Source organism: Salmo salar, chromosome 18, assembly GCF_965601325.2.
Source record: "Salmo salar chromosome 18, fSalSal1, whole genome shotgun sequence".
NCBI classification, from domain to species: Eukaryota; Metazoa; Chordata; class Actinopteri; order Salmoniformes; family Salmonidae; genus Salmo; species Salmo salar.
The window spans coordinates 32,950,582-32,966,179 of record NC_138308.1 but is presented as its reverse complement, the minus strand read 5'-3'; positions in this window follow the sequence as shown (position 1 = coordinate 32,966,179).

The window sequence follows — 15,598 nt, the reverse complement described above, 5'->3', positions numbered from 1 at the left end:
CCAACACCCTACAGTAAAACTGACCAGGACTGTTACAGTTACTATAAGACCAACACCCTACAGTAACACCAGGACTGTTACAGTTACTATAAGACCAACACCCTACAGTAACACCAGGACTGTTACAGTTACTATACGACCAACACTCTACAGTAACACCAGGACTTTTACAGTTACTATAAGACCAACACTCTACAGTAACACTGACCAGGACTGTTACAGTTACTATAAGACCAACACTCTACAGTAACACTGACCAGGACTGTTACAGTTACTATAAGACCAACACCCTACAGTAACACTGACCAGGACTGTTACAGTTGCAGTTGTAGATTCCGCTATAAACATTTAAAGGTAATTTCCAATTGAGCCTTCAGAAGGTATTCAGACCCTCGACTTTTTCCACATTTTGTTAGGTTGCAGCCTTTTTCAAAAATTGGATTAAATCGTTTTTTTCCCCCTTCCTCAATCAACACAGAATACCCCATAATGAGAAAGCAAAAGCAGGATTTTAGAATTGTTTGCTAATTTATAAAAAAAAACAAAAAAAAACTGAGCTTTCGCATTTACATAAGTATTCAGACCCTTTACTCTGTACTTTGTTGAAGCACCTTTGACAGCGATTGCAGCCTCGAGTCTTCTTGGGTATGACGCTACAAGCTTGGCAGACCTGTGGGGAGTTTCTCCCATTCTTCTCTGCAGATCCTCTCATGCTCTGTTAGGTTGGATGGAGAGCGTTGCTGCACAGCTATTTTCAGGTCTCTCCAGAGATAGTCATTCAGGGACTTGTCCCGAATCCACTCCTGTGTTGTCTTGGATGTGTGCTTAGGGTCATTTTCCTTCACCCCAGTCGGAGTTCCTGAGCTATCTGGAGCAGGTTTTTATCAAGGATCTCTCTGTATTTACTCTGTTCATCTTTGCCTCGATCCTGACTATTCTCCCAGTCCCTGCCGCTGAAAACATCCCCACAGCATGATGCTGCCACCACCATGCTTCGCCATAGGGATGGTGCCAGGTTTCCTCCAGACGTGACGCTTGGCATTCAGGTGAAAGACTTCAATCTTGGTTTCATCAGACCAGAAAATCCTGTTTCTCATGGTCTGAGTCTCTTTAGGTGCCTTTTGGCAAACTCCGAGCGGGCTGTCATGTGCCTTTTACTGAGGGGTGGCTTCCGCCTGGTCACTCTACCATAAAGGCCTGATTGGTGGAGTGCTGCAGAGATGGTTGTCCTTCTAGAAGGTTCTCCCATCTCTACAAAGGAACTCTAGAGCTCTGTCAGAGTGACCATCGGGTTCTTGGTCACCTCCCCGACAAAGACCCTTCTCCCCCGATTGCTCAGTTTGGCTGGGTGGCCAGCTCTAGGAAGGGTCTTAGTGGTAGTGGTGTAAAGTACTTAAGTAAATATACTTGAAAGTAGTAATTAAGTAGTTTTTGGGGGTATCTGTACTTTACTTTACTATTTACATTTTTGACAACTTTTACTTTTAATTCACTACATTCCTAAAGAAAATACTGTACTTTTTACTCAACCCTGTCACGGAGCTCTACGGACAATTCCTTCGACCTCATGGATTGGCTTTTGCTCTGACATGCACTGTCAACTGTGGGACCTTATATAGACAGGTGTGTGCCTTTCCAAATGTCCAATCAATTGAATTTACCACAGGTGGACTCCAATCAAGTTGTAGAAATATCTCAAGGATAATCAATGGAAAAGGAAAAGAGTCTGAATAGTTATGTAAATAAGGTATTTCAGTTTTTTTATATATACTGCTCAAAAAAATAAAGGGAACACTTAAACAACAGAATGTAACTCCAAGTCAATCACACTTCTGTGAAATCAAACTGTCCACTTAGGAAGCAACACTGATTGACAATACATTTCACATGCTGTTATGCAAATGGTATAGACAACAGGTGGAAATGATAGGCAATTAGCAAGACACCCCCAATAAAGGAGTGGTTCTGCCGGTGGGGACCACAGACCACTTCTCAGCTCCTACATCAGGAGACGTGGAGGAGGCCGTAGGAGGGCAACAACCCAGCAGCAGGAACGCTACCTCCGCCTTTGTGCAAGGAGGAGCACTGCCAGAGGCCTGCAAAATGACCTCCAGCAGGCCACAAATTTGCATGTCTCTGCTCAAACGGTCAGAAACAGACTCCATGAGGGTGGTATGAGGGCCCGACGTCCACAGGTGGGGGTTGTGCTTACAGCCCAACACCGTGCAGGACGTTTGGCATTTGCCAGAGAACACCAAGATTGGCAAATTCGCCACTGGCGCCCTGTGCTCTTCACAGATGAAAGCAGGTTCACACTGAGCACATGTGACAGACGTGACAGTCTGGAGACGCCGTGGAGAACGTTCTGCTGCCTGCAACATCCTCCAGCATGACCGGTTTGACGGTGGGTCAGTCATGGTGTAGGGTGACATTTCTTTGGGGGGCTGCACAGCCCTCCATGTGCTCGCCAGAGGTAGCCTGACTGCCATTAGGTACCGAGATGAGATCCTCAGACCCCTTGTGAGACCATATGCTGGTGCGGTTGGCCATGGGTTCCTCCTAATGCAAGACAATGCTAGACTTCATGTGGCTGGAGTGTGTCAGCAGTTCCTGCAAGAGGAAGGCATTGATGCTATGGACTGGCCCGCCCATTCCCCAGACCTGAATTCAATTGAGCACATCTGGGACATCATGTCTCGCTCCATCCACCAACGCCACGTTGCACCACAGACTGTCCAGGAGTTGGCGGATGTTTTAGTCCAGGTCTGGGAGGAGATCCCTCAGGAGACCATCCGCCACCTCATCAGGAGCATGACCAGGCGTTGTAGGGAGGTCATACAGGCACGTGGAGGCCACACACACTACTGAGCCCCATTTTGACTTGTTTTAAGGACATTACATCAAAGTTGGATCAACCTGTAGTGTGGTTTTCCACTTTAATTTTGAGTGTGACTCCAAATCCAGACCTCCATGGGTTGCTAAATTGGATTTCCATTGATTATTTTTGTGTGATTTTGTTGTCAGCACATTCAACTATGTAAAGAAGAAAGTATTTAATAAGATTATTTCATTCATTCAGATCTAGGATGTGTTATTTTAGTGTTCCCTTTATTTTTTTGAGCAGTGTATATACATTTGCAGAAAATTCTAAAAACCTGTTTTGCTTAGTCATTATTGGGTATTATGTGTAGATTGCTGAGGATTTTTTTGGTATTTAATCCATTTTAGAATAAGGCTGTAACGTAACAAAATGTGGAAAAAGTCAAGGGGTCGGAATACTTTCCAAAGGCACTGCATGCAACGTTTACCGTGAATGCTGTCTTTGCTAAAGAGTGAAAATTGCCTTTAAATTTCAATCACTGTGTAAGGCTGAACTTCCGCGATGATGACTGAATAGAGCCCCCAAATAAAATAATATTGTATTTGTCACGTGCTTCACAAAAAACTGCTGTAAACTAACAGTGAAATGCAATTATTGACCCATGTTGTCCTCTCACTTAAATCGAATTACTTTGGAGTTTTTGGGCACCAATTGTTTTTGGTACAACATTTTCAACCCTGTCATTTCTCATTTCTGAGTGGTGTTACATACGGTGTACAGTAACCTGTTGTGGTCAAATAATTGATGAGAATACACTACTAAAAATTATGTGCTTTATGGTTCTATGTATTAACCTTTTTTAAGGGCCATTTGAGATGAGCATCTGAACTTTTCCTGGTTCTATACAGCATAATTTCTTCTAGAACAATGCTTGGGACCTGCCTCTTTCTTGTTCCCTTTAAAACCAGCTTTTCTAACCATCCCTTTAACCATATAAGTCCCTTTCTTTCAGAAAAATCTACATGATAAATACACACAGTACAGAGCTAGTCAAGAAACATTTAATGACCTCAAAATAACATTGCAACTTTTACTTTAAACTAGCATCATACAAAAATTCTTCCTGTAATTCATATTCAGGGCATTCACAATGATGAAATGTGCTATTGTTGTAACCCTGATACAGTTACCATGAATACTTGCTTGATAAAGTATGCGATATCAACAGAGAGGCATGTTTTCTGGGTGATTTCAATCTTGACTGGCTTTCATTATTAAGCAGCCCACTCAAGAAAAAGTTTCAAACTGTAACCAGTGCCTGCAACCTGGTTCAGGTTATCAGTCAAGTAGTAGTAGAGGGAGTAGTAGGGAGTAGTAGAGGAGTAGTAGGGGAGGAGTAGAGGAGCAATAGAGGGAGTAGTAGAGGAGTAGTAGAGGAGCAATAGAGGGAGTAGTAGAGGGAGTAGTAGAGGAGCAATAGAGGGAGTAGTAGAGGAGTAGCAGAGGAGTAGTAGAGGAGCAGTAGAGGGAGTAGTAGAGGGAGTAGTAGGGAGTAGTAGAGGAGCAATAGAGGGAGTAGTAGAGGAGTAGTAGAGGAGCAATAGAGGGAGTAGTAAAGGAGTAGTAGAGGGAGTAGTAGAGGGAGTAGTAAAGGGAGTAGTAGAGGGAGTAGTAGGGAGTAGTAGAGGGAGTAGAAGAGGAGTAGTAGAGGGAGTAGTAGAGGAGTAGTAGAGGAGTAGTAGAGGAGCAATAGAGGGAGTAGTAGAGGGAGTAGTAAAGGAGTAGTAGAGGGAGTAGTAGGGAGTAGTAGAGGGAGTAGAAGAGGAGTAGTAGAGGGAGTAGTAGAGGAGTAGTAGAGGAGTAGTAGAGGAGCAGTAGAGGGAGTGGTAGGGAGTAGTAGAGGAGTAGTAGAGGAGTAGTAGAGGAGCAATAGAGGGAGTAGTAGGGAGTAGTAGAGGGAGTAGAAGAGGAGTAGTAGAGGGAGTAGTAGAGGGAGTAGTAGAGGAGTAGTAGAGGAGTAGTAGAGGGAGTAGTAGGGAGTGGTAGAGGAGTAGTAGGGGAGGAGTAGTTGAGGAGTAGTAGAGGGAGTAGTATAGGAGTAGTAGAGAGAGTAGTATAGTAGTAGTAGAGGAGTAGTAGAGGAGTAGTAGCGGGAGTAGTAGGGAGTAGTAGAGGAGTAGTAGGGGAGGAGTAGTAGAGGAGTAGTAGAGGAGTAGTAGAGGAGTAGTAGAGGGCGTAGTAGAGGAGGAGTAGTAGAGGAGTGGTAGAGGAGTGGTAGAGGGAGTAGTAGAGGAGTAGTAGAGGAGTAGTAGGTGAGGAGTAGTATAGGAGGAGTAGAGGAGTAGTAGAGGGAATAGTAGAGAAGTAGTAGAGGAGTAGTAGAGGGGGTAGTAGGGGAGGAGTTGTAGAGGAGTAGTAGGTGAGGAGTAGTATAGGAGCAGTAGAGGAGTAGTAGAGGGAGTAGTAGAGAAGTAGTAGAGGAGTAGTAGAGGGGGTAGTAGGGGAGGAGTTGTAGAGGAGTAGTAAAGAGTAGTAGAGTAGTAGTAGGGAATCACTCAAGAAGGCAATGAGCTCCGTTGGGTCTTTTTAAAAATGGCGGGTGGGGAAGTGAAACCTATTGCGTGATAGTGAAATAAAGGGAGAGATATGTCGTGTGGGGAAACAGATTTTTTTACCCTATCTGTCCAATTTATCACCTTGTCACCTCTAAAATGTAAGTGAAACACTATAAAGACTTTTTATAATGTGACTTTATATACCTATTTGAAGGTTTGTGTCAAATTTGAATCGGGTTTTTAGGGCAGCGCTGAAGTTATCTTCAGAAGTAAATTTGAATAGAATCATTGTTCATACCCCAGATTTTGATGTCAACACAGTCGCTACAGTCCCATCAGTTTTCCATGCAGCCTCATTTGAATGTCGCTGTTGCGCAAATTTGTACGGAGTGGGGTTAGTCACCGTTAGTAGGGAGTAGAAGTTCCTGTAAAACAGTCTGCTGAGTGATTGTCATTTTCTGGTAATGACGAACACATTCTGGAATGCAATGTCCCCTGCTTCTATAATCCCCCACACAGCCACTACTGAATGAGCCATCTGCAGCTCTCCTCTCCTCTTCTCCTCTCCTCCTATTCTCCTGTCCTCCAACTCATCACTGGCTCATTGTGAACCTCAGCTGACTCAGCTCACAGCGGAAAAGTGTTTACTTTTCTATGGCTGTGATCTAATCAACCACTAGGGGGAGGGAGAGAGAGCTGCTGATCTCAACAAGCAGCATGTAGTCAGTAGAAATGTTTTGGTGTTGGTTTCCCCTTACTTCCCATAATAGATGAGATCACGATGATAGGAGAGAGAGAGAGAGAGAGAGAGAGAGAGAGAGAGAGAGAGAGAGAGAGAGAGAGAGAGAGAGAGAGAGAGAGAGAGAGAGAGAGACAGAGAACTCCAAACATACAACCTGATTTTGGACAGAATGACCTGGAATTACCTGGAACGCTTACTACACCCAAGGATTATTATTCCCAAACTATACAGCATTTTGCTGAGTGAGTAATGCTTAGTCTGAAGCTATTTTTTTACTTTCAAAAGCCAAGAAGAAAAATACATTATAATGATATATTTTACTTTATAAGGACTGAATGCTAAGGCTACCAAGCCTGGTAGGACAAAGAGATGCAACTTCAATTATCTCTGACATGTGAAGTGAGAGGAGTCGAAGCCTTTGAGCCCAACAAATGACAGGCTACCCCACCCAGATCCAGATGCCTTGAAGCCCCCTCCTGCTGTTCAGTCCACCTACTGGCATTTAAACAAGAAATCTGCCTTCAGAAATAAAAGCTTCTCCTAAGTGGGTGTGACACCTACTCCCGTTGTCTGCTGCACTGATGCCTGGATTCCGCCTGGCGATCTGTTCATCGTCTGCCCTGGTTGTCTCCCCCTGTCTGGTACAGGTACCCCCATCACACTCCCGCCCCTCTTCCAATACTACGCTCACCTCCAGCACACAGGCACTATTGGGGTGAGTGACTCTGAACTTACAATGGCTAGCCCCAAGACGTTATATATTTAATTGTTTCTTGTTCATTTTGCTATTTTGCTATTTGCCTCATGACTCCTGCATGCTTTATTGACTACAAACTTTCTTTACCCAACCGTGGGACAGACTATGTTTGTTCCCACACTCGGGACTCTCTATTGGTTACACAGACCTTTGGCCTCCCATCCCATTCTAACCACCTCTTGCCGGCTTTGTATTCATGTTACCTGATGAAATTGCTGTCAATATGATCTTGTTGCCATCTGATGCACATTCAGATGTCATAAATCAGCACTGCAGAGCTCTCCCTGTCCTCTGCCGTGCCTTGATTGTATTACTGTTGATGATATCTGGAAATGTGCATGTACACTGTTGCTAACCCCAATTCTGACTTGTGCTCTGATATCTGCTTCACTGATTTCTGCTCCCGTAAAAGCCTGGGTTTTCTGCACGTTAACACTAGAAGCTTATTACCTAAATTGGATCAATTGAAAGTGTGGGTTTACAGCTCCAATCCAGATGTGTTGGTCATTACTGAGACGTGGTTAAGGAAGAGTGTTTTGAATACTGATGTTAACCTTTCTGGTTATAACCTTTTTCAGCAAGACAGACCTTCCAAAGGTGTTGGAGTGGTAATCTTTACCAAGGATCACCTTCAGTGCTCGATTGTCTCCACCAAGTCTGTCCTCAAACAATTTGATTTGCTGATTTTAAGTATTAAACTTTCAAATAGCTCTTTGTTGACTATTGCTGGGTGCTGTTGTCCTCCATCAGCACCGGCCTGTACCCTACCTGCCCTAAGCTCTCTCCTGGCCCCTTACACCAAGTCTGAATGTGTCCTGCTAGGTGACCTAAACTTGGACAAGCTTAAACCACCTGAACAAGTCCTAAAGCAATAGGACCCTAAATCTTTCTCAGATTATTACCAATCCCACAAGGTATGACTCCAAACACTCAGAAAAGACTACTCTTCTTGATGTTATCCTCACAAATAATCCTGATAGGTATCAGTCTGGTGTTTTCTGTAATGACCTTAGTGATCACTGTTTTACAGCCTGTGTTGGTAATGGCTGCTCAGTGAAACGACCTGTCCTGATTTGTCATAGACGCTTGCACGAAAACTTTAATGAGCAAGCCTTCCTTCATGAACTGGCCTCTGTAAAATGGTATAGAATCAGCTTGATCCCCTCTGTCGAAGACGCTTGGACCTTATTTTTTTATATTTTCAGTTGTATTGTTAACAAACATACCCCCATAAAGAAAAATATTATTAAAAACAGGTTCAGTCCCTGGTTCGACAGTGATCTTGCAGAGTTACTTAACCTCAAAAATTGCGTTTGGCGAAAGGCTCGGCACACACATACTCAGGCTGAATGGCTCTCATTCAGGCAAATGAGAAATAAGTGCACTCAGGCTATACGGAAGGCCAGTGTTAGTTACTTTAAGGAGCAGTTCTCTCTCTGTGGGTCTAACCCAAAGAAGTTCTGGAAAGCGATTAAAGACCTGGAGAATAAACCCTCCTCCTCACAGCTGCCCATGTCCCTTAAAGTTGATGATGAAGTTGTTACTGACAAGAAGCACATGGCTGAGATCTTTAATCACCACTTCATTAAGTCAGGATTCCTATTTGACTCAGCCATGCCTCCTTGCCTGTCCAACATTTCCACATCTCCCACCCCTTCTAATGCGACTATCCCCGATGCTGCTTCATCTTTTTCCCTTGCCTCGCTCCAAAGTTTCTCCCTGAGTCTGAGGTGCTAAAGGAGCTCCTGAAACTTGACCCCAAAAAAACATCTGGGTCAGATGGTTTAGACCCTTTCTTCTTTAAGGTTCTGCCCCTATCATCGCCAAGCATATCTCTGACCTTTTTAACCTGTCTCTCCTTTCTGGGAAGGTTCCCGGTTTGTCCATCATTTAAAGGGGGAGATCAAGCTGATCCTAACTGTTATAGGTCTATTTCTATTTTGCACTGTTTAACAAAAGTATTGGTTAAACTTGTCAATAATCAACTGACTGGCTTTCTTGATGTCTAAAGTATTCTCTCTGGTATGTAATCTGGTTTCTGCTCAGGTTATGGATGTGTCACTGCAACCATTCCATTCTTGTGGGCCGGCTAAGGAGTATTGGTGTCTCTGAGAGGTCTTTGGCCTGGTTTGCTAACTACCTCTCACAAAGAATGCAGTTTATTAAGTCAGAAAATCTGCTGTCTCACCCACTGCCTGTCACCAAGGGAGTACCCCAAGGCTCGATCCTAGGCCCCACGCTCTTCTCAATTTACATCAACAACATAGCTCTGGCAGTAGGAAGCTCTCTCATCCAGATGATACATATGCAGATGATACAGTCTTATACTCAGCTGGCCACTCCCCGGATTTTATGTTAAATGCTCTACAACAAAGCTTTCTTAATGTCCAACAAGTTTTCTCTACCCTTAACCTTGTTCTGAACACCTCCAAAACAAAGGTCATGTGGTTTTGTAAGAAGATTGCCCCGCTCCCCACAGGTGTGATTACTTCCTAAGGGTTTAGAGCTTGAGGTAGTCACCTTATACAACTACTTAGGAACAATGGCTAGACGGTACACTGTCCTTCTCTCAGCACATATGAAAGCTGCAGGCTAAAGTTAAATCTAGACTTGGTTTCCTCTGTCGTAATCGCTCCTCTTTCACCCCAGCTGTCAAACTAACCCTGATTCAGATGACCATCCTACCCATGCTAGATTACGGAGACATAATTTATAGATCGGCAGGTAAGGGTGGTCTCCAGCGGCTAAATTTTCTTTAGCATTCGGTCATCAGATTTGCCACCAATCCTTCTTATAGGACATGTCACTGCACTCTGTACTCCTCTGTAAACTGGTCATCTCTGTATACATGTCGCAAGACACACTGGTTGATGCTTATTTATAAAACCTTCTTAGGACTCACTCCCCCCTATCTGAGATATCTACTGCAGCCCTCATCCTCCACATGCAACACCCGTTCTGCCAGTCACATTCTGTTAAAGGTCCCCAAAGCACACACATCCCTGGGTCACTCGTCGTTTCAGCTCGCTGCAGCTAGCGACTGGAACGAGCAGCATCAAACACTCAAACTGGACAGTGTTATTTCAGTCTCTTCATTCAAAGACTCCATCATGGACACTCTTACTGACAGTTGTGGCTGTTTTGCATGATGTATTGTTATCTTTACCTTCTTGCCCTTTGTGCTGTTGTCTGTGCCCAATAATGTTTGTACAATGTTTTGTGCTGCTACCATGTTGTGTTGCTACCATGTTGTTGTCATGTTGTGTTTCTACCATGCTGTGTTGTCATGTGTTGCTGCCTTGCTATGTTGTTGTCTTAGGTCTCTCTTTTGTAGCATTGTGATATCTCTCTTCTCATGATGTGTGTTTTGTCCTATGTTTCAATCAAACTGTCCACTTAGGAAGCAACACTGATTGACAATACATTTCACATGCTGTTGTGCAAATGGAATAGACAACAGGTGGAAATTATAGGCAATTAGCAAGACACCCCCAATAAAGGAGTGGTTCTGCAGGTGGTGACCACAGACCACTTCTCAGTTCCTATGCTTCCTGGCTGATGTTTTGGTCACTTTTGAATGCTGGCGGTGCTTTCACTCTAGTGGTAGCATGAGACGGAGTCTACAACCCACACAAGTGGCTCAGGTAGTGCAGCTCATCCAGGATGGCACATCAATGCGAGCTGTGGCAAGAAGGTTTGCTGTGTCTGTCAGCGTAGTGTCTAGAGCATGGAGGCGCTACCAGGAGACAGGCCAGTACATCAGGAGACGTGGAGGAGGCCGTAGGAGGGCAACAACCCAGCAGCAGGACCGCTACCTCCGCCTTTGTGCAAGGAGGAGCAGGAGGAGCACTGCCAGAGCCCTGCAAAATGACCTCCAGCAGGCCACAAATGTGCATGTGTCTGCTCAAACGGTCAGAAACAGACTCCATGAGGCTGGTATGAGGGCCCGACGTCGACAGGTGGGGGTTGTGCTTACAGCCCAACACCGTGCAGGACGTTTGGCATTTGCCAGAGAACACCAAGAATCGCAAATTCGCCACTGGCGCCCTGTGCTCTTCACACATGAAAGCAGGTTCACACTGAGCACATGTGACAGACGTGACAGAGTCTGGAGACGCCATGGAGAACGTTCTGCTGCCTGCAACATCCTCCAGCATGACCGGTTTGGCGGTGGGTCAGTCATGGTGTGGGGTGGCATTTCTCTGGGGGGGCGCACAGCCCTCCATGTGCTCGCCAGAGGTAGCCTGACTGCCATTAGGTACCGAGATGAGATCCTCAGACCCCTTGTGAGCCCATATGCTGGTGCGGTTGGCCCTGGGTTCCTCCTAATGCAAGACAATGCTAGACCTCATGTGGCTGGAGTGTGTCAGCAGTTCTTGCAAGAGGAAGGCATTGATGCTATGGACTGGCCCGCCCGTTCCCCAGACCTGAATCCAATTGAGCACATCTGGGACATCATGTCTCGCTCCATCCACCAACGCCACGTTGCACCACAGACTGTCCAGGAGTTGGCGGATGCTTTAGTCCAGGTCTGGGAGGAGATCCCTCAGGAGACCATCCGCCACCTCATCAGGAGCATGCCCAGGCGTTGTAGGGAGGTCATACAGGCACGTGGAGGCCACACACACTACTGAGCCTCATTTTGACTTGTTTTAAGGACATTACATCAAAGTTGGATCAGCCTGTAGTGTGGTTTTCCACTTTAATTTTGAGTGTGACTCCAAATCCAGACCTCCATGGGTTGATAAATTGGATTTCCATTGATTATTGATTATTGATTTTGTTTGATTTTGTTGTCAGCACATTCAACTATGTAAAGAAAAAAGTACTTAATAAGATTATTTCATTCATTCAGATCTAGGATGTGTTATTTTAGTGTTCCCTTTATTTTTTTGAGCAGTGTATATATATATATATTTTTTTATCCCAGCCCCTGTCCCCGCAGGAGGCCTTTTGCCTTTTGGTAGGCCGTCATTGTAAATAAGAATTTGTTGAGAACTATGGTCATAATCATTATTGAACTGGAATTTAGATCATCAACAGTCTCTGAATTGCACTAGCAGTCTACTTTAATTTAGACGTCTACAATGATGGGCATTGCCAAGCCTTCTTGTATATTTCCTCTGTGACTAACTATACTGATGAGCGAAGAGGGGATTTTCAGGAAAGATATGTGAATATTATCCTGTCTCAGAGTCAGCCAAACTTCAAAAACATGCCAGAAGTGCTGAGGGCAATCCAAATAAAATATACAGGACCCCCTACTAAGTTAAAAATCAGCCTTTTCCCCTATTTTTAGCCAAGAGCTGTCTTCTCTTTCAGGCTGGAAGGCTTCATGGTTCTTGGGCTTCTGAAGAGCAAGATGAGTCTGTGCAATAGCATCCAGAGCCTCAAGACGAACCTGTCCAATAACATCCAGAGCCTCAAGACGAACCTGTCCAATAGCATCCAGAGCCTCAAGACGAACCTGTCCAATAGCATCCAGAGCCTCAAGACGAACCTGTCCAATAGCATCCAGAGCCTCACGGCGAACCTGTCCAATAGCATCCAGAGCCTCAAGACGAACCTGTCCAATAGCATCCAGAGCCTCAAGACGAACCTGTCCAATAGCATCCAGAGCCTCACGGCGAACCTGTCCAATAGCATCCAGAGCCTCAAGACGAACCTGTCCAATAGCATCCAGAGCCTCAAGACGAACCTGTCCAATAGCATCCAGAGCCTCAAGACAAACCTGTCCAATAGCATCCAGAGCCTCAAGACGAACCTGTCCAATAGCATCCAGAGCCTCAAGACAAACCTGTCCAATAGCATCCAGAGCCTCAAGGTTTTGGATGATGCTGTATCTCTATTTATCTGGTTATTTAAGTTCACTTTAATTTGGACAACCCAGTTGGATCATTCATCAACCCAGTTCTGGATCATTCATCAGCCCAGTTCTGGATCATTCATCAACCCAGTTCTGGATCATTCATCAACCCAGTGATGCCCACATTATAGATCTGTCTGGACCTCTGGTTGAAGGACTCTCCTGGTATGTAATCTCCCAGTCCGATGGTACTGAGAGATACACATTGATACACAACAAATAACAATAACGAGTAACAATATCATGGCTATATACACTGAGTACCAGCATCCCTTGTACTTTAGTTTTCATGCATATCCTGTCTGTATTATGACTATTGTGTAGGTTATTTTGTTTCATTGTTGCAATAAAAAGTAACATAGCTTCCTGTGTGAGGAACATTGGACTTTCTGAGAAGGAACTGTGGTGGGTGACATGTATGTCATGTCATGGAAGTATTGAATGACAATGGGTTCCTAAATCTTGCAAAACCGGATTGTCTGCAATCTGCACACACCTATTTCCCAACTTTAAGCCTCTCCTTGTGACTCTGGTCTAATTACTAAAATCATGGGACCACACACTAAGCCTATGTATCACCTGGGACTCAAGGTGTGACATGAAGTCCCAGACATCAATTAAAAAATGGGATAGATGTTGAAAACACATAGTCAAAGATAGCTAACTTCTGAGGCTAACTTCTGAGGCTAACCAATGAGGCTAAATAATGAGTATCCATCCCAGCCCTAAACATGACTGAGTATGTAGTGCTGGTATCCCAACCCTACTGTAAACATGACTGAGGATGTAGTGCTGGTATCCCAACCCTAAACATGACTGAGGATGTAGTGCTGGTATCCCAACCCTACTGTAAACATGACTGAGGATGTAGTGCTGGTATCCCAACCCTAAACATGACTGAGGATGTAGTGCTGGTATCCCAACCCTACTGTAAACATGACTGAGGATGTAGTGCTGGTATCCCAACCTTAAACATGACTGAGGATGTAGTGCTGGTATCCCAACCCTACTGTAAACATGACTGAGGATGTAGTGCTGGTATCCCAACCCTAAACATGACTGAGGATGTAGTGCTGGTATCCCAACCCTACTGTAAACATGACTGAGGATGTAGTGCTGGTATCCCAACCCTAAACATGACTGAGAATGTAGTGCTGGTATCCCAACCCTACTGTAAACATGACTGAGGATGTAGTGCTGGTATCCCAACCCTAAACATGACTGAGGATGTAGTGCTGGTATCCCAACCCTAAACATGACTGAGGATGTAGTGCTTGTATCCCAACCCTAAACATGACTGAGGATGTAGTGCTGGTATCCCAACCCTACTGTAAACATGACTGAGGATGTAGTGCTGGTATCCCAACCTTAAACATGACTGAGGATGTAGTGCTTGTATCCCAACCCTAAACATGACTGAGGCTTATATTGTGTCTCTAGACGTTCTGGGGACCTGCAAAAATAACACATTTTGACTTGAATCTGGAGTGATCGCTCTGTATGTTAAACCTACAGACATTACATAACTTGGAATTGGGGACTTAAATTATGTGTCATTTTCTTTTCAAGTCTGTAATCATTTGTGGGAGTGTCAAAAGATGACAGATCCAGGCTTGTAGGCTATTTTTAAAAGGATAAATGTGTTCATTGTTTGAGAAAGAATGTGCCCTTGTTCACTGCATACACATGCACAGATAGACAGGCAGACAAACATACAGACAGACAGACAGCGAGTTAACGAAAATTAACTCAACACAGTCGAGTAACAACAACACAACGCGATTGAAAAAATGTCTTGAAACAAATGTCCTGTTCAGTTATACTGAAATGTAGGTAAGGTGACAGACATTCCTTACACTGACCTGAATAAAAGGCATTGGAAGTCACATCAATTTCTAATGACTAAATGCACTCTAAACAGGACGATGGGGAAGTTAACACTGGTGGTTAAAATCTGAACACTTAGGAGACATAGATGTTCTACTGGTTGGAAACTGACTGGAAAAAGCTGACTATCATGTTTAATCTTGCATACTCAGAACCCTGTTCTTTTACCTCCAGACCTTTACCTCCAGACCTAGAACCCTATTCCTTTACCTCCAGACCTTCACCTCCAGACCTAGAACCCTATTCCTTTACTTCCAGAACTTTACCTCCAGACCTAGAACCCTATTCCTTTACCTCCAGACCTAGAACCATATTCCTTTACCTCCAGACCCATAACTCCAGACCTAGAACCCTATTCCTTTACCTCCAGAACTTACCTCCAGACTTAGAACCCTGTTCCTTTACCTCCAGACCTAGAACCCTATTCCTTTACCTCCAGACCTTTACCTCCAGACCTAGAACCCTATTCCTTTACCTCCAGACCTAGAACCCTATTCCTTTACCTCCAGACCTAGAACCCTATTCCTTTACCTCCAGACCTAGAACCCTATTGCTTTATCTCTAGGCCTAGACCCCTATTCCTTTACCTCCACCCATAACTCCAGACCTTTACCAAACACAAATACTTCTTGAGTCAGCTCTCATCAGTTTCTCAGACAAACCAGTACCATTACAAAAGATTTAGAGTATGTTTGTAACAGAGAATATTTTTTCTGCAACAAACAGAAATATTTGGAATGAGAGGTCAAATACAGCCATTAATTTCATTTAAATGTATTTAAACAAGGTATTCCCATTGAGACCAAGTCCTGTTTTACAAGGGAACCCTACACACAATGATACACATTCACAATATATTCAATTTCAATGTAATAAAAACATAAAATATTTTCAAGCAATTTAAGATAAGTAACTTACAAAACACAATCATGAATAACAAACAAATTCCTCAGTAAAAAAGTCATCAACC